A 19,981-nucleotide genomic window follows, 5' to 3' on the forward strand; every position below is an offset into this window, starting at 1 on the left:
TGGAAACCTTAGTACTGTGCCTAAAATGATTAAAAAGAACAAAGTAGTGTGAGAACATCCTTGAAAATCTACCATCCAGAGTCACATAGTATTATATAATACTGTTATTTATAATAATATTGTTTTATTTTAAAGGAAAATTGAGTTATTTAGTTTAATTATTTAGCAATGTCAAACTATTTTGACAACTTTGTGGATATATTACTTATTTTTAAAAATAAATAAATTTATACAAGCGAAATTTAATGTCAATTTTTTTTTTGAATTTTCAACCTTGCCGAATTGCATTTGAATTTTATGCTTGACAAACTTGAATTCGAATTCGAACCTTGAGACTTAGATTATGACTTATCAAAAAGTCACATCCTTTCATCATTATTGTCTTTTGAAAAATTCACTTCCTTATTTTCTTCACATTCCTTTCCTCTTATATTAATCTTTCTTTAACTCCTCTCTTTCTCTTCTTCCCCTATTTCAAATGAACTTTCGTCTCTTTTATATATTTATTTGAAAGAGACATATCTCGTGACTTTTCATTAAATTTAGTAAAAAAATGTTATTCTATATTATATTATTTATTTTATGTTTAATATCATTTATTATTAAATCCTTTTTAGAAAGCTAACATACTTTCTACAATATTCTCTCTTGAAGTTAATTTTATTTATTTATTCATTGATTGTAAATTTATCATTATTTAGTTGTTTTAAATCTTATTTTAGATATTATTTTGTTGATGAGAGATTATGTATGCTATTATTTATATTATGATTACATTTTTATTTCTTGTTTTTAGATTTTAATATATGACTTCATTATCATTATTCATTTAATAATATTGTACTATCTAATTATTATTAAAATTCTATCTTAAATTGGGGACATAACAACCTACCTTTCCTGAATTTGCTTGTCCTCAAGCAATTAGATAATTTCATCTACTAATTTGTAAGATGCATGTCTTGTAGTCCAAATTGTTCGGTTGTTGTCATGGCTATGATTGGACCTCTCGCATTATCATTCCACATTAGTCTTTCATAGGAATTATTTTCCTATATCCTCTTTTACAATACAAGATGGTAGGATCATGCCTTGATACCACTGTAATGTCCCCTTTTTGGGGTTGGTTATGATTGATACTTATTTAGTCAATCATAATGTATATAAGCCTTAAGAATATTTTCAGAACAATAATTTCAATTACCCAATCGTATTATTATTTGGTTTATGGATGGATGGTATAGATGTTATCCAAGTTGCCTAGACCCCAGTTATGGACTCTCTCAATGTGTACAAGGTAAAGTTTGCATCTCAAAGGTTTATGAATCGTTGACCCCTACCCTCTATTGGGATATGATCCATTAGCTTGGATTTATACAAGTACCTCCTTGGTAACGCCATACTCCTACAATTATCTTCAACTCTTATGTCCAACCTTATTAGTTATTCCATCTCATGATAGAAGTAGTGGGTGTTAGCCAAGTTGCCTAGATACCACTATCAATGGATTCCCTCAAAGTTTACAGGTCTATGTCCATATCACAAAGGCCTACAGAATGCTGACATCTACCTTATTTGGGGCCAAAGGTCCATTGCTTGGAATTGATACACGCCCCTCCTTGGCAACACTTCAGTTTTGCCTTCTTTACCAAATAGTAGTAGGATTGAAATGTGGATATATATTTCTGATTTTGCTGTTATAATTGATACGACAGTCTCATTATTGTAAGTGATATTAATAATACAATAGTTGTACTTATTGATATATGACCAATTTTCATATATATAAATATGTATATCATATAGATATAATATATCTAAGAATCATATAAGATTCTTTGTTTCCTTCTCCTCCTTTTGAAGAAAGTTCATTGTATTTACGTTCTTCTTTATAATCATAATCCATTTGAAAAGTTACAACACTTCATAATTACAATCCATGTGAAAATTCACAACCCTTCATACTTACAACCCTATGAAAAAGTTACATCTTTTCATCATTATTGTCTTTTCAAAAATTCACTTCCTTATTTTCTTCACATTCCTTTCCTCTTCTATTAATTCTTCTTCAACTTCTCTCTTTTTCTCATCTTTTCCCATTTCAAATGAACTCTCCACTCTTTTACATATTAATTTGAAAGAGACACATTTCTTTGTTATATATCTCTTGACTTTTCATTAGATTTAGCTAAAAATATATTATTCTATATTATATTATTTGTTTACTTATTTATTTTATGTTTATTATTATATATTATTAAATCCTTCTTAGAAAGCTAACATACTTTTTACAATATTCTCTCTTGAAGTTAATTTTATTTATTTATTCATTGATTGTAAAATTATTATTATTTAATCGTTTTAAATCTTACTTGATATTATTTTATTGATGATAGATTATGTATCTTGTCATTTCTATTATAATTTTATTATAATTTCTTGTTTTTATATTTTAATATCAATTTTAATATATGATTTCATTATCATTATTTATTTAATAAAATCATATTATCTAATTAATATTAAAATTCTATCTTAAATTGGGTCATGACAGTTTGCCCATCCTCAAATTGCTTGTCCTCAAGCAATTAGATAATTTTGTCTACTAATTTGAAAGATGTATGTGTTTTAGTCCAAATTGTTCAATTGTTGTCATGGCTATGATTGAACCTCTTCCATTGGCATTCCGCATTACTCTTTCATATGAATTATTTTCCTATATCCTCTTTTACCCTACATGATGGCAAGACCACGCTCTGATACCATTGTAATGTCCCCTTTTTGGGGTCGGTCATGATTGATACTTATTTAATCAATCATAATGTATATATGTCTTAAAAATATGTCCATAATAATAATAATTCCAATTACCCAATCATATTATGATTTAGCTTATGGATGGATGGTATATATGTTACAAGTTGCCTAGAAACCAGCTATGGACTCGCTCAAAGTTTATGAGTCCAAGTCCGCATCTCAAACGTTTACATATTGCTGACCCCTACCCTCTATTGGGATATGATTCATTAGCTTGGATTTATACAAGCTCCTCCGTGGCCTAGAAACCAGCTATGGACTCGCTCAAAGTTTACAAGTCCAAGTCCGCATCTCAAAAGTTTACGTATCACTCACCCCTACCCTCTATTGGGATATGATTCATTAGCTTGGATTTATCTTTAACACTTATGTCCAACCTTATTAGTTATTCCAACTCATGACAAAAGCAGTTGGTGTTAACCAAGTTGCCTAAATACCACTATCAATGGATTCCCTCAAAGTTTACAGGTCCAAGTCCATATCGCGAAGGCCTATAGAACACTGATCCCTACCTTATTTTGGGACAAAGATCCATTTCTTTGAATTTACACTAGCCCCTCCTTGACAACACTTCAATGTTCCCTTCTTAGCCAAATAGTAGTAGGATTGAAGCGTGGATATATATTTCTGATTTTTCTAGTACACTTGATATTACAATCTCATTATTGTAAATGATATTAATAGTATAATAGTCATAGTTATCGATCTATGATCAATATTATATATATATATATATATATATATATATATATATATATATATATATATATATATATATATATATATATATATATATATATATATATATATACCATTTAGATAGAATATATTTGACAATCATATAAGATTATTTAGTTCCTCCTCCTTTTGAAGAAAGCCAATTATATTTATATTCTCCTTTACAATCATAATCCATTTGAAAAGTTTTAACCCTTCATAATTTCAATCCATTTGAAAATTCACAACCCTTCGTAATTACAATTCTATCAAAAAGTTGGCTTCATTACAAATTTCCTCATCATTTTGGCCTCCTTCCACTTTATCGTGATTTTCCTTAATTTTAGTAGCAAAAAATCTGTTTTCTTTGAAAGATATTGTTAATGAACATTTTATTTCATCCTTTCACCTTGTGTCCATTATGGTCTTAAGTTTGTGGACTACCCTAAACATCGAAGTTCCATCACAAGGGGTACTCCCAATTTTCAATCAAGTTTTTGAAATCGAAGTTCAAAAGGAGAGGGTTGTGTTCAGATCCAGTCCTTGGGAGAGCAAACAAGGAAAGATTTTCCAAAATGTCCCAATTTTTAGATAAGAGAAAGCAGTCCAAGTTGACCTAGATAACTTTTCACCTACTAGACCAAGTAAAGAAAGTTCCTTGAAGATTAATATCAACTAACCCAACAACAAAAATTAAATTAGCAAAATCCAGCATACTATCAGAGAAATCATTAACAAAACCCTATTTCTTTGAAGGAAACAATGGAGAAATAGTATCTTCCCCCAACATCTAGCAGTCGTTGTGACGATTTAGAATCAAAGAGACCAGATTATCTAAGGCAACTCTAGAAGTCATAGAATTAGGGGCATAGTTGTTCAACAACTTCCACTTCTGACTAGTTACTGAATCACACATATTAATAAGGCTGTTTTTAGAAATAGGTGCTTCAGCATGAGAGAGTCTGGCAGAATTACATAGAGTAGCTAAACCTCTAGAGGCACCTTCCTTGTCACTAACAAAAAAATCAGCATTACGCCAGTTTTTTTAAACAGTATTTTTATAAGTCCCTTCTTTCATGTTGGTTTCTTGTTGTAATAAAATATCCACTTTTTGTTCCACAAGCATACATCTCAGAATATGCTGTTTAGCAAGGCTATTCAGCTCTCAAATGTTCCATAAAGAATCTTCATATTAAAAAGAGTAGACAGTTATCTTTACTATTGAGCACAACTTTTAAGTTCTGATAGAGGAGGCTTATCCTTTGTTTTACATCTTTTTATTTTTTGATTCCCGGAGACCATCCAAAATCCCTAGCCAATTCTTTTGTTGCATCCCTAATTCTTGTTTCTCTTTGAGAAGTGCAATCTGGTTTACTCTCTCCTCTGACATCTACCTTCTTCCTTTTTTGGTTTCCCACCAACTTGAGTTAATTCCTCCTGAAGCACCTTAGCCTCCTTGGCATTTTTCTATTTGGCTCGAGGAGGAGAGGAGGAAAAACAAAGCAACACAAGGTTCTCTTTAAGATTTTTGAATCCAGCCTTTAACTTAGGGGCTCTCATCTCTAATTTTCTTCTCTTCACACACCTTTGCAACAACTACATTAGTAGGAGAATTTTGAATCAATAAATTTTGTTTATGACTTGGAGAAATCATTTCCTTTGGATGAGACTCACCAGCAGCAAACTTAGTTGTTTTTGAGCCTTAGTAATAACAGCATGAGAGACAATTTTAACCAGATTTTAATTTTTATCTTCTACTCCTGGAATATCCCAGATGGATATTTTCCCAAACTTATCTCAAAATACAATTGAGAATACAACTAAATCACTTATGCAATAAACTTTCAAACTTGACCAGCAATTAAACAACACATGCATGTGGAAAACCTCAGTAATTTCTGTTGTCTTCTAATATTCAACAATTATAATAGCATGACCAACAAACTCAGTTAAACTCTTCTGATACATTATTGCATTATACATACCAGCTATCAAAAATTCCAATCTTAATCACAGATTTTCAGTCACATTAGAAATTGAGAAAGAACTTGTAAGCACACGTGAGACACCTAATGTGACATCCCACAGACAGTGGTGTTGCATCCACTGTCTATCAACACGAGGGTTTCCATCCTCAGGCTGGATGAAAGTTGAAGCTTTTCAATAAGCTCTCCAAGAGAGAAACTGAAATCTGAAATCATAAACCAAGCATGCGAAAATGAGTCTTCCTTCTTTTTATGCATCAAGTTGTGACTCTTCAGTTTCCACCTCTGTCTTTCATCCTTTTCTTCTTTTGTCACCTTTTAACCTCCTTTATAATATTAAATTCACCCATTTTATAAATTTGCTTAAAACTTTCATAAGCCAAATTTAATATTTTATGAATTTAACTTTGGAATTCCTAATGTCCCAAAAGGGGGAGGCTGTAGTTCTCCCTCCTTGTTATTGCTTTCCCTCAAGCAATCATAAAGCCATTAACTGACACTAGGATCCCATATCAATCTGCAGGTAGCTCTGAAAACACATCCTGCCACATTGCGAAACAAGGTGTCGAAATGCATCTCATCCATCAACTAGATCCTTGGATCCCATGTCAATCTGTGAACATGATCCTGGGTGTAGAATTAGATGATCGGCGAGTCACTGACCTCTTGAATCAACCAACCAAACACAGTGCCCATTTGTAAGGGGAACCAACTCATCATGCCTCAGGATGTCACCGCCATAACTTGAATCAGCATCAAGAATGTCTACTGTCACCAATAAGCTGTTGAACTGGGAAGGAAAACATCTCATAAGAAATCTAGGAACATGTGATGTTCCCACTTGTCTGCTTGCAACTCACTATTCCTTGTAGGCTAAGCTAAATATGAAAATATAGTAATACTCCAAGCAAGGCAGCCACTGATAACTAGGGTATGCAGGAAGATAAAATCACCAATCAATAATTAGGCAGCTACCGTATCATAAGAACGTGATGGTAAGTCTCTAGATAACCTGTAAAAAGCCCTAGGGCACACCGAGGACACACCAAGGACAACTCTGAACTCTCTGCTTCACCATAAGTATCATCACTAAAATCAACATCTTCCTCAACAAAATGATCATCTTCACACATAGTTTTTGAAGTAAGATTACTTGGTTCATCCTCTACCTCATGATAAGGTGAGATCATATAACTGTTGTTGTTAAAATCAGAACTCATGTGTTTGACTTCTTGCTGGTCCTTGAAGCTTGCTTCATCATTATGAGTCTCATCTAGATTTGGTGAAGTGGGGAAACTAAGTTAATCTTAATTCTCACCAAGGGTATTGATCCCTTCTACAATGTGTATGATATCCTTGGCTCTATAATTGTGCACATCATCTATGCGAGTAGCTATTAAATAATTCTGATTTTTAGTCTAACGTAATGACTGTTGTGTCATACTTAACTGGAGATATAACTCATCTATGTCCTTCTCGTTATCTTCAGCATGTTTGACAGCCATATCTCTATCTTTGAGCAACTTTAAGTAATCTGATTTCGTTCTTTCCAATGCCCTCTTAAGAATGTGATGACTTGCACTATTGATTCTCTTCATTATTCCCTTCTCCTTTTAAATATTTTTTACTTCCCACATAATTTCCCCAATGTAAGGCTGCAATGATCATATCATTTGATACTTTCAGCTTATCCTTTAAATAATACGCTCCAAAATCATCATCTACAAATGAATTGTCTGATTGGTCCTTCAAATCAGCCCCTAAGGTAACATCATCTTGCGCTTGTTCTTGAATACTAGATTCATTTTCACTTTCAACTGAACCATTTTCATAAACTTCCTTCCTCTCCAGATTATTGTCTCATCAACTATCATGTCATTGCTTTCAAATAATTCATTCGCATTGAGAGTCTCATTTTCAGCCTTAGGATCACCATAATCTTTGTTAACAATAACCTCCAACTCACCATATAGGATGCTAGAATAATCTGTACTGTTAACCATGGTGGGTTTGCTCTCATGGCCTTCATTAGGTTGAAGTTGAACTAATGAGTCCTTAACCTCTTCAACACTTATCTGCACTTCTTGAGCTGACTCTTCCTGCTTGTTAGCCCCACAAATGTGACCAAGTGACCAAAAATGTTTGCAAGTGAAGCAAATATGCTCTTTCCTCATTTGGTTCTTGCTCATCTTTTGAGATTCTACATCCTGTAATTCCCTTGCCTTGGGTTCTTGTTTAGCCTGTAGTTGTTTGTACTTCTCATTTTTTCAATCACAATGTTTGAGCACCTTGTGGATCAGCTTATAAGCACTTAGTGATGCCTTTGTTCACCATTGGAAAGGGTTAACAGCATTTGTAGAAGTGGCTGGAAATGGGCATCACTCTCATTAATTGTTATGACCATAATGTCATGCATGACTGCAATAACATCTGCATTGTGTTCTTCCTTGATTGTCCCTAATAGATTTTGAAACATGGTATGTATTAGATCATACAATCTTATGCTTGCATAAAATCCCATGTCAAGCATAAGGTTGCATAGTCTGATTTCTGCAAATGCTTTTAGTATGACAACCCTTCTTGAGAAATGATAACTGCCGGTGTCTCCAAGATTTTGAAAGCTATCAACCATAAGTACCTTTTTCATTACATTTTCTTTGTAAGGTTCTTGAGGTGCTAAAATCCTTGTAATCTCCATCAAGCAAGAAGTAACCAACAAACTTACGTGTTTGTTTGAATGCTTCAGCCATTTGTGTGGACTCAAAGCGCTCACTATAGGAGCAAGAGCAATCTACAATAACTTAGAGGGCAATTGCTTGACCATGCTTAAGCATCCCTCCAATTCAATCGAAGTGCTGAGAGTATGTTTGTTTGTTTGCAATTCCAAGCCCAGCTTACTACTGGTCTCATAGAGTACTTTGGCCAAATTTGATATGTCCTTTGTTGCCATTCAAATTTTCTATAGTTGAATATGCTGATGAAGTCAATCGAGAAGTCAATGCCCAACCACAATTTGCTTCAGATACTGAACTAAATCCTGAAACTTCAGCTCTCACGACAATAAGGACAAGAGGGCAACTTTCTTGATGTAAGGCTTGTAGCAGACTATTGCAATATTTGATTGATAATTTTTGCCTATTTTAGCTGAAATTTCCTTGAACATATCTGCTTATGTGTGCTCTGTTTGTGGGACAGATAAAGGTTCTAGTAGAGTGACTGTAAACTGGTGTTGCACTGGCTTTAGGCTTAGTCCCCACCAAGTTCAAATGTATGATGACAAACTTCCTTCAAACAGAGAACTATATTATGTAGATAAATGAAAACAGTTAAGAAATCAAAATATCTCTGTCAATGTTGTCACCAATCTCTTCACGGTAATGCTAATTCCATCTCTAAAGAAATCCAGCGATAATCAAATATCAGGCACTTTATTAATTCCAGTATTATTATCATTACCATTGCTGTTGAATTCCTGATAACTTCGTGTTACACATATAATTCAAATGTTCAATGAAATATTAGTCTCCTTCAGAGTCGGCAGTTATAAATGCAGTGAAATGTCTGCCCCACCAAAATATATTACTTTATATGTTTCAGGCAGGCTAAACAGTATATTTGAAGATCACCACAAGAGTAGCTTTGACGAAGAAGACGTTCTGTATCCTGGAAACAGCCTGAAAATATTATTATATATTTACACACTCCAACAGATGCTCTTGACAACACCAAATACCCTACCTCACCCAATGTTCACAAATGCACCAGTATTACTGGCTGTTAAGGCTCTTCCAGTATATGCCAATAGCAAACCGTTTCAACAAAATCCCTCTTCAAACGACATACAGATGGTTTTATTGAACAGAAAAAAGGCTCCAGTTTCAATGTAGATTCGTAACTGCCCAGACTGAGTTGGCTTCTGCCATGACAACCTTTTCTTAAGGAAATTGTTGTTTTATCCTTCATTCATTGGCATCAATTACCTCACTTTCAATGTCTTAGGCGCCAAACTTCCTACACATGAAATAAGTAAATGTCTGTTATTACTTCTTTTTTTAAAACGGCAATGAGTGAGAAGATATCTACACTGCAGAGCTAGTTCACAACCAATTGTGCTCTTTATTCGAACTGAACCAATTCCAGCAATATTCCCCTTGTAGAAAGACGTTTACCAATATCTCCTACCGTAGATGTAAATAGTATGCAAGTTTCTTATTCCACCAGTCACGGCATGCACAACTAGGCCATTCAATTTTTTTGTTAGAGTCAGTGGCTGAGATCACAATAGGGAATGTATTGTGATCTTCACCTACCGGAGAAGCACATAAAAGCTGGGATGAACACTGCAGTGAATTGTCTTCAAAGCTCATACCGATGAATTCTTTCCTTCATGTCGTGTTTGGCTATGGTAGATACTCAGTAGCAATTCCTGGGAACTTATAATAATGGAAGATTGCTATTGACTCCCCTGTCTCACAAGTGATATTGCATGAAGCCAAAAACGGCAATGATGCTGATTTGACACGAAAATCAATCATAGAAAGATTTGTTGCTTCCGGTCACTTCAAATTTGGAGGTACGCACTAGTGTCCAAACGCGCTCAGCTTCAGGCTGGACTCTGGGCAAAATTCTCCACACACCCACAATTTTAACTTGCTCGATAAACTTCCCAACTCTCCGTTCCTCTAACGAAAAACATGAAATATAATATTTCTTTTCCACTTGTCATCGGTTTCTGAATTCTCTTCAAAACACAGTTGTTCCACAATATTAAAATATTTCAGCTTCAACTTAACTGAATGCATACACAGTGTTGGCAAAACACTTGCAAATCTGTCATACTGGAATGTAATCTTCACAGAGATGCTATCACATTGACTCTGCAAACAAACATGGGCATTAACTTCACAACGTAACACATCCAACAACAGTCAAACGACCCAATACTCCTTTCACATTAGCTCAATTCCTCTAACTCCCATAGCTCCACTACTAATCTTAGTCGAGGAAAATATCATCTTCATCGTTCCTCCATTCGTCTGCAATCTCGATACCTCCAAACAGTTGCAAAATGAATCAACTCCACAGGTTGCACAAATTAGAAACCATTTCAAATTTTCTGGATTCTGTGTACTAAAATTCTGTTATCGCCAATTCTCCTCTAGTAATGGCTCGCGTGTCATGATAAAGCTCAGATATAACAGTATTGTGAAAATGGACCACCGTCAGTTTAATTTATTCGAGTCCAATATTTTGGCTTAAAACATTAGTCTCGCAAACAAAGATCTCATTGCTCAGCTTCATCGGCTTATGCATTCCAGCCAAACTGACAATAATATCAACGGGAAGTGATGTATTAATACATCTTTGATAAATAAACTTCTGTTGCAACCTTTACTTTCAAACATTATATTAAGCCGCCTTCATGCTTCGTAGATATCGCTGTCCTTCCTTACTGTCACTAGACCCTCATAGCCATTCGATTCCTTCAACAGTTGCATAACAAACTCTTAGCCTTCAGCCTTCAAGGTATGTTCGATATGAGTCATCAAGTCCTTGTTTCTGCATTCAAACTGTTTCCAAGTTTTGGAAAGTTTATGTCCAAATGCTTCCCTTAGGTTGCAGCTTCAATAAATCTTCCCACAAATCAGAGTTTTATACTGTGGCAATAATATTTCGTTCATCCCAAAAAGAAGCATCAAGAAATAGTTGTTTTTTTTTTCCAAAACCCGTAAAAACATATAAACTGCAAATCTTTAACTTCTCCAAATTTGTCTCTAGCAAGACTTCACAATATTGTCCTTCTCAACTTCACAGGCTGATAGAACACTATATGATGTTTTATTGCATTTTGTACCCACCAGCATGGCAGGATACATTGTTCTGATGCCACTGGAATTTCCCAGATGGATATTTTCCCAAATGGATATTTTCTCAAACTTGTCTCAAAAATACGATTCAGGATACAACAAGATCGCTTATGCAATAAACTTTTAAAGTTGACCAGCAATTAAGCAACACATGCATGTAGAAAACCTCAGTAATTTCTATTGTCTTCTAATATTCAACAGTTATAATAGCATGACAAGCAAACTCATTTAAACTCTTCAGAATACGTTATTGCATTACAAATCAGCAATACAATAACCAGCTCTCAAAAATCCCAATCTTAAACACAAATTTACAGTCAGATTGGAAACAGAGAAAGAACCTATAAGCATACGTGAGACACTTGGTGCGACATCTCCATGGACAATGGGGTTACATTCACCGGTCTACTGGCATGAGGGTTTTTGTCCTCAGGCTGGATTAAAGCTGAAGCTTTCCAATTAGCTTTCCAAGAGAGAAACTGAAATTTGGAATCATAAACCAATCATGCGAAAATGAGTCTGCTTTCCTTGTATTAATGCATCAAGCTGTGACTCTTCAGATTCCACCTCTCTGTCTTTTGTCCTCTTCTTCTTTTGTCACTTTTTCACCTCCTTTACGATATTAAATTGACTCATTTTATAAATTTGCTATAAACTCTCATAAGCCAAATTTAATATTTTATAAATTTAACTTTGGAATTCCTAATGTCCCAAAAAGGGGGCATTACAAATTCGTAATCGAGAGCAAATTCGTTTTCATCAGAATCACCATCTCCTTTTATTTTTCCTAAGCTTGCTAGATCTTTACCTTCATTTTTTTTCGATTAAAGTTGGAAACAACTTCTCCATTGTTCGGTTCTTCCTAAGCTTTATTTATCTCATGAGGAACCTCATTGGCCCTTTCCTCCAATACCATATCTGCATTTTTTTTAACCCCAGGAAACAGAGGGGCATCTATTGATGCAAAGCATGCACAACTTGAACCCCCTTACAAGGATTCACTATCCCAGCTTGTCAAATGGAAGCTACTTTCCTTTCAAGATCTTCCTAAAACTTTTAAAACCTTAGCACATTTACCACAGTAGCTTTGTTCAACTGAATCTTCCTTGACTCATAAGCACACCGTTGACACATTCTTCCTCATAACTGATCACAAGACCTTTTTCATCTCTTTACTTTAATCATACCATTTAGACTCTCGTAACAATCAAACTCTTGTCCCAACATCCTAATCCATTCCCTGACTCACTAGATACTCTCCATTTTCCCTTAAACACTTAACAACTTCCAAACCCTTATGTGATCGGAATACTATTGACTTCCCTAAATCCCACTACTCCTTCAATGTGCATCTTCCTTTCTTGTCTCTCCCCAAGGGGCCTTTTTTTCAATACTCAACCTACTTAAGGACACTTATTGCAACCAGGCTGCTATTTTATCCATCCCAACACCAACAGGCATTCCAATGTAAAATCACATTTATTGTCATTTAGGACAATCAGTAACAGTTCTTTGGGACAGTTATCTTTGAGATTCTTGTCTTTGGGTCCTTGGCCACCCAGTCATTGGGATGTCAATCACCATAGCCTCATTGCCCCTCCAAACACATCAGAGTAGGAGAAGTATCTTCAAGCGCGATGTTCCCTGTACTGCACCGTTCTGAGTCAACGGATTTAGTGTTATCTGTGTCAGATTCATGTGAGAGCTTTGCATGGTTCTTTGATAACATAAAAAATCAAAATACATTGTTTCTACTTCCTTCTTCCCAAGTTGGATGTTTATTAGACAAAATACATCCGGGTTCTAAAGTTATAGTGCTTACTGGAAACCCTAGCAAGGGTTTTAACCAGTCTAAACAAAGAATTGAATATCTTCCTTAGTACAGAATGTAGTGGAATGACACAAATGCCAAAGTGGAGATGTATTAATGCCTTATCAATGTGAAACAATTATTAGGTCATAGCAATAAGTCTATACCCTAAGAATAAACCGGGGGTAATTCTAGAGAACCTTTGATTTGTATTGCTCAAATTCTTGAACATCGACCATTTCATTACAATTTGAAGCATTCACATCATATTTGTAGTCATTAGAAACTTCCCAACCGACCAACTCCCCTCTAACTACCCAAAAACCGATTGATGCACAAAGTTGTCAAGCAACTTTGGAAAGTTGCTTGACAGGTTTTTGTGTAGTTTTGCAACTTTTCCATTTTTTTTGATTATTTTGTCAATCTAAGGACTGTAGAAGGATACATTACATGTTTCAACACTAAACATGATCCAAAATGCCCATTTCCACCTTTGCATTTACAATATTGATCATTTGACCTATTGTGACAACTCATACGCTTGACGAACTTTCAGGACCCATGGGACTAATGGCTCCATAATTGGACTTAGTTGGCTCTTGATAGCCTTATTACATCAAACATGGTCCTTTTAGACCTTATTAGCATAAAGATATAAAAGTTTCATTTGTTGACCTTCATGTAGGTCCTTGGTTCAATGTGGCGCCCTTGCCCCCCCTTCTCCCCTAGAAAAGAACTCATGTCCTGTGAGTACCATGAGCCATAACTGGGCACTGAATTCCTTGAATACCTGCAACAAAAGGACAAATACCTGCACATGAAGTCAAAAAACAAGGAGAAGCAGAGAGAAAGAAGCCCGGTTTTGCATTACCCCCATAGGTAGTTTTGGGAACTTGAACCACCATCTTGGCCAAAGGAGGCTCATCATTCAGATTTGGTTTAGACCTATGGTATTTTCATTTGCATTGTGAATGTTCTCCTTCTTATGCATAATAGGACACATGACTGTCCCTACCATGACCCCTTCAAACAATCTGGGTGTTGTTGTTTCCTCAAGCCTTGAAATGGCATGAACTTTTTCTCTCTTGAGAGGCTCTTGCTGACCAAACACGATGACCTTTGACTCATTAGTTGCTGACTCAGATTCCTGCGAACAAGTTAAACTTCTCCCCACCTTTGTAAACAAGATAGGTGTTCCTCTTACCATCAAACAACACTTGCCTATCAAATTGCCAATGCCTTCCTAATAGAAAATGGCAACACTCCATGCGAAAAAACCTGTCCCAGTATTGTCCAATCTGAAAATCTACATAAGCCTGCACCCTCGCAACTAATGACTGATTGTCTGAAACCCAACATGCCTTATAGGGTCTTGGATGGGGTATACTAGCCAAATTTAACTTGTCTACCATTTTACTAGCTGCCATATTTTCCTGTGAACCAGAATCAATAACAACTTTACAAAGTTTGCCCCTACACTTACACAAGATTTTGAATAAATTCCTTCTTTGACTCAAGTCCTGTTTGAATGGTTGCAAAACTTGTCTTCTCAACATCAACATTTTCTCCATCCAGTATTGGCCCTACTGGATGGATTCCATCTTCATCCTCTTCTGGAACCAAATAGGTCCTCTTCTCTCCTCCTTGAGAGTTGGATGTTTGTTTCGAAGGGCGCCTATTTTATGAATGCCCAACTTGATCACAATTGTTGCATCTCCCTATAAAGATTCCTGAGCCTCTACCTCCACCAAATCTTCCTCTTGGACCTCTGCCTCGGAAATCAGAACTTTGTCCCTGTACTTCTTGTCTTTCACCAGTTTGTCTTGGGAAGGATGACTCTCTTCCCCTTGAACTAATGCCCCTTTGCCTTGTATTCTTGTCTTATCTTCTCTTTATCTTCTCTTCTATCCTGATGGCAAATTGCTAACACTCTTTGATTGTCTTGGGGTTAGCAACAACAAGTTGATCTTGTATGTTAAACCTCAGACCTCCTAGGTACCTTGCAACTTGCTTAATCTCATCCTCTTCTACCCTTGCCCTTATGCTTAACTTATAAAATTTATCAGTATAAGTATAAACATCAAGATCTTTTTGTTTTAACCCTTGTAATAATTTATACAATTGAATCTCATAATCTTTAGGAAGAAAGTTACCTTTTAATTTAGCCACCATTCAGTCCCAAGAAGTGATCTTGCTTTTCGCCCTCTTCCTTCTATCAGCCTCCTCATGGTCCCACCATAGAAGTGCATGTCCCTTGAGCTTCGTCTTTGCCGATCTGACTTTCTGATGATCAGGTACCTCTTCACCTTCAAAAAAGGCATCCATGGCTGCCATCCAGTCCAACAACTGTTCCTCCTTCAAATTAAATCATACACTGGTATGTCCCCTCTTACCTTATCTCCTTTTACTGCCTTAATAAACTTGATTGTTCTTTGTTCCTCATGATCCACTGGTAATGCTTCCTCTGCTTCTTGGAATTCTTCATCTTCTTCCTCTTCTGGTTCTTCACTACTCACACCTCCGAATTCAACATCCTTTCTTTGATTTGACTCCAAGGCTTCAAGCCTAGCCAAGACTGCATTATAACACTCTGGCAATTTGGGATTCTTCTCCTTCAATTCCTGAATCTCTCTAGCAGTACCTGCATTCTTAGGAGGCACTTTGACTAACTTTACTTAAACCTTCAATAAGACCTACTCCCTAGCTCTGATACCACTATGATGCAAAGCATCCACCACTCAAACCTCCTTACAAGGATTCACTATCCCAATTTGTCAATTGGATACCCCTTTCCTTTCAAGATCTTCCTAAAAGTTTCAAGACCTTAGCACATTCACCACAGTACCATTGTCCAACTGAATCTTCCTTGACTCAGAAGCACATTGTTGATACATTCTTCCTCATTACTGATCACAAGACCTTTATGCCGTCTTTACTTTAATCATAACATAGACTCTCTTAATGATCAAACTCTTGTCCCAATTTCCTAATCCACTCCCTGACTCACTAGAGACTCTCCAATTTCCCTTAAACACTTCACAACTTCCAAAACCTTATGTGATTAGAATACTATTGACTGCCTTAAATCCCACTACTCCTTTAATGAACATCTTCCTTTCTTCCTTGAACTAATTGATCTCTCCTCAAGGAGCATTTTCTTCAATACTCAACCTACTTAAGGACACTTATTGCAACCAGACTGTTGTATTATCCATCCCAACACCAACAGGCATTCCAAATGTAAACTCACGTATACTGTCATTTAGGACAGTCAGTAACAGTTCTCTGTGACAGTTATCTTTGAGACTCTTGTCTTTGGGTCCTTGGCCACCCACTCATTAGGATGTCAATCACCATAGCCTCATTGCCCCTCCAAACACATCAGAGTAGGTGAAGTATCTTCAAGGGTGATGTTCCCTGTACTGCACAGTTCTGAGTCAACAGATTTAGTGTTATCCGTGTCAGTTCCAGGTGAGAGCTTTTGCATGGTTCTCTGATAACTTGAAGAAATCAAAATACATTGTTTCTAGTCCCTTCCTCCCAAGTTGGACATTTATTAGACAAAACATATGCGAGTTCTACATTTTCTTGTGCATACTGGAAACACTAGCAAGGATTATAACCAGTCTGAACAAAAATTAAATATTTTCCTTATTACAGGGACTGGAATGACACAAATGTCAAAATGGAGATGTATTAATGCCTTATTAATGTGAAACAATTATGAGATCAAAGCAATAAGTCTATACCCTGAGGATGGACTGTGATCAGACTGTTGAACAGGAAAACCGTGGGTAATTCCAGAGAACCTTTGATCTGTATTGCCCAAATTCTTGAACATCGCCCATTTCATTACAATTTGAAGCATTTGCACCATAGTTGTAGTTATTAGACACTTCCCAACCGACTAACTCCCCTCTAACTACCCAAAAATGGATTGACGTACAAAGTTGTCAAGTAACTTTGAAAAGTTGCTTGACATCTTTTTATGTAGTTTTGCATCTTTTCCATTTTTTGATTATTTTGTCAATCTAAGGACTCTAAAAGGATTCATTGCATGTGTCAACATCAAATATGATCCAAAATGCCCATTTCCACCTTTGCATTTTCAATATAGATCATTTGACATATTGTGACATCTCATATGCTTGTGGCAACTTGCAGGACCCATGGGACTGATGATTCCATAATTGGACTTAATTGGCTATTGATGGCCTTATTACATTAAGTGTGGTGCTTTTAGACCTTATTAGTATAAAGATAATAAGTTTTCATTTATTGACCTTCATGTAGGTCTTTGGTTCAATGTGATGTTTGTACACCATCTATCCAGTGCCCAACAAAGAATCACCATTTGGATTGATTTCCTTCATTGTTGGATTTTTCTTATAGGGTGCTTCGTAAAATAACTACTAAGATGCCCAAACCTTCCGTATGTCTGACGTAATGCAACATCATTCTCATATTCAATGGATTGATTCTATGATCCATAGTTTGATTTGAGTTACACTTATAGGGAGAATCAAATTAACAACAACATTAACACATAATCTTGCAAAAGTCAAATGGGACTTCTACCAAGTCATTTTATTGACCGCCGAAAGATGACCAAAAGAATTAGCAATCATCTTAAAAATGCCAAGGTGCCAAAATTCCAATGGCAGGCCAGGGAGGTAGTTCTAGGTCAAAGCAATTGAACCCAAATTCGTAGATGGGTCAATCCATGCTTAGGTATGAAGTTCCTAAAATTACTACCAATAGTCTAAGAACCTCCCATAAACACCTTTACTATACAAAACTAACAAGAAATAGGCAATTGGCCATTTTGCTAATTTTAATGCCACCCTTTCAACTTCCACTCCAAGTCAGCCAAACTCATACTTTGATCAATATTAGGCCTGAAAGTAAAGAAACTTACCCACCAATGTTAGCCATGGTGTAACATCCCCTTTTTCCAGGTCTTAACTGACAATTACCATATCATAAAAATACAGTTACTACTTCATATCCATGAAAGACAATTATAATAGCTATGTTCATGTGAATGAGATTAATGGTTACAGTCAATTTAAATGAATTCTTTTAACTAACAATTGATAGCATCATCAATAAATCTAAATAAAGAATTTAAGTTTTACATACCCTGAATTTCGAAACTGGAATCCGCCTAGGGCAACATTTGCAAAACCTAGGTTAATCCACATATACCACTTAGGGCGCCAGTACTTATACCACTATATCGTAAAGACAAATAACATTTAGGGCATCAAATACCATTGTATCATCCCCTTTCTTTCTATTGTTAACTATGACAATAACATATAGTTAGAAGATATGTTCATATTCATTATTCACAAAAGTGAAAGACATAAATGACAACTGCTAGATAAATCTATCTCATGCGTACAAATATATTTCATGTTCAACTAGAAAATCAACTGATTTTACTGCTTACCATTTATATTGACGATAAAGTTGATTTCATTGAAGGGATTAATTGATTCAACAATATAGATTAATCTATCACATCTTCAACTTGCAATTTCAAATATCATAAGAGTAAGATACTTGTTACCAATAGATGTTGAATGCATAACTTATCTCTGTCTTGTGCATGTCTTGGCATTTGGTGGAGAAGGGAAACATTGTCAGGGGCTTAACCTCCCAATTGCAGGCCCTTAATTATCCCCACACAATCTCATCCAAGAAAGGCCCTTCCTCCCTGGAATAGACATGGAACACCTTGTCCAACTATCGAGCATCCTGGTAGTTAATTCTGCCACTCAACTTGACAATTGAGTACATTTGGACAATCATGAGCTGACTTGGATTTTAACAATTTCTTTTTAAGATGTTCATGCAGTTGAGAATTTGATCATAGTTTGTTTTTCCCTTGCAGGATTCCTCTCCTCTTCACCCATTCACACAACTTCACTAGCCTTGGGTGCATCCCAGGAGACTGCTATTAATAATGAGATCTTTGACATATGGTTTCCTTGAATACCTTTCTGATACTTACTACAGTTGTTATACAACAAATATCAGTGAGTGAGTCAGAATGTCATAACTTTGGATTCAGATTCTATACAAGAATGCTCATGCATAATATGGCCACGAATATGTTTTAAGGGGACTTATAAGTTGTTCCTATGGTTATGCGATCGACATATAGAGAGCTGAGATTTAGACATAAACAGAGTAATAGAGCTGGAAACATATTTGAGTTATTTTTATACTGAAATATGATTGTATTTCATTTGTATCTGCAACTTCAACATGACTATCTTCATACTTGATAGAACAGATACTTAATTGCATTGATAAGAACATGGAATAGACAAAAGAATAGATCGTGAATGATCCATAACTTGTAATAATACCAGTCGGTTTGGTGGCTATCGATTTCACAGTAAGTCTCCACCTATGTGACAAAATAGACAGACCAAGATGCCAATAGAAAGAGGAAGAAACTTTCCAAGCTCGCGGTTGTTTGGTGGCTATCGATTTCATAGTAAGTCTCCACTCGTGTGACAAAATAGACAGACCAAGATGTCAATAGAAAGAGGAAGAAACTTTCCAAGCTCGCAGTTCAGGAAATGTGCTCATATTAGGGCGATTATGTTTGATTTGAATGCCCCTCCTTCAACAGTTTCGGGATATTATATGGTCTCTCGTGTGCGCTTACAAGATGGCTTCGCAAATTTGAAAGTTTTTTTTTTAAAAAGATGGTGCCGTTATGGAGGTGGCCACCGCTCATCTATGTGGAGTTATAAAGATTATATTTC

General features: G+C 35.7%; 1 long non-coding RNA gene across 6 annotated transcripts in view; it reads left to right on the top strand.

Annotated features, from left to right (window-relative positions):
- Window positions 1-19,981, top strand: part of LOC149568317 (uncharacterized) — a 111,805-nt gene that overhangs the window by 12,534 nt on the left and 79,290 nt on the right. Inside the window, exons 2-3 of one of the 6 annotated variants that reach the window (XR_016361674.1) lie at window positions 18,835-18,962; window positions 19,096-19,783. The exons of 4 other annotated variants lie outside the window; for them this stretch is intronic. This is a non-coding gene — a long non-coding RNA (uncharacterized LOC149568317). Of the gene's footprint in view, window positions 1-18,834; window positions 18,963-19,095; window positions 19,784-19,981 lie in introns of those variants that run through there. One more of the 6 variants, XR_016361671.1, reaches the window with a different exon arrangement.

Source organism: Cupressus sempervirens, chromosome 3, assembly GCF_028749045.1.
Source record: "Cupressus sempervirens isolate cs-2001-9-10 chromosome 3, ASM2874904v1, whole genome shotgun sequence".
Taxonomy (NCBI): domain Eukaryota; kingdom Viridiplantae; phylum Streptophyta; class Pinopsida; order Cupressales; family Cupressaceae; genus Cupressus; species Cupressus sempervirens.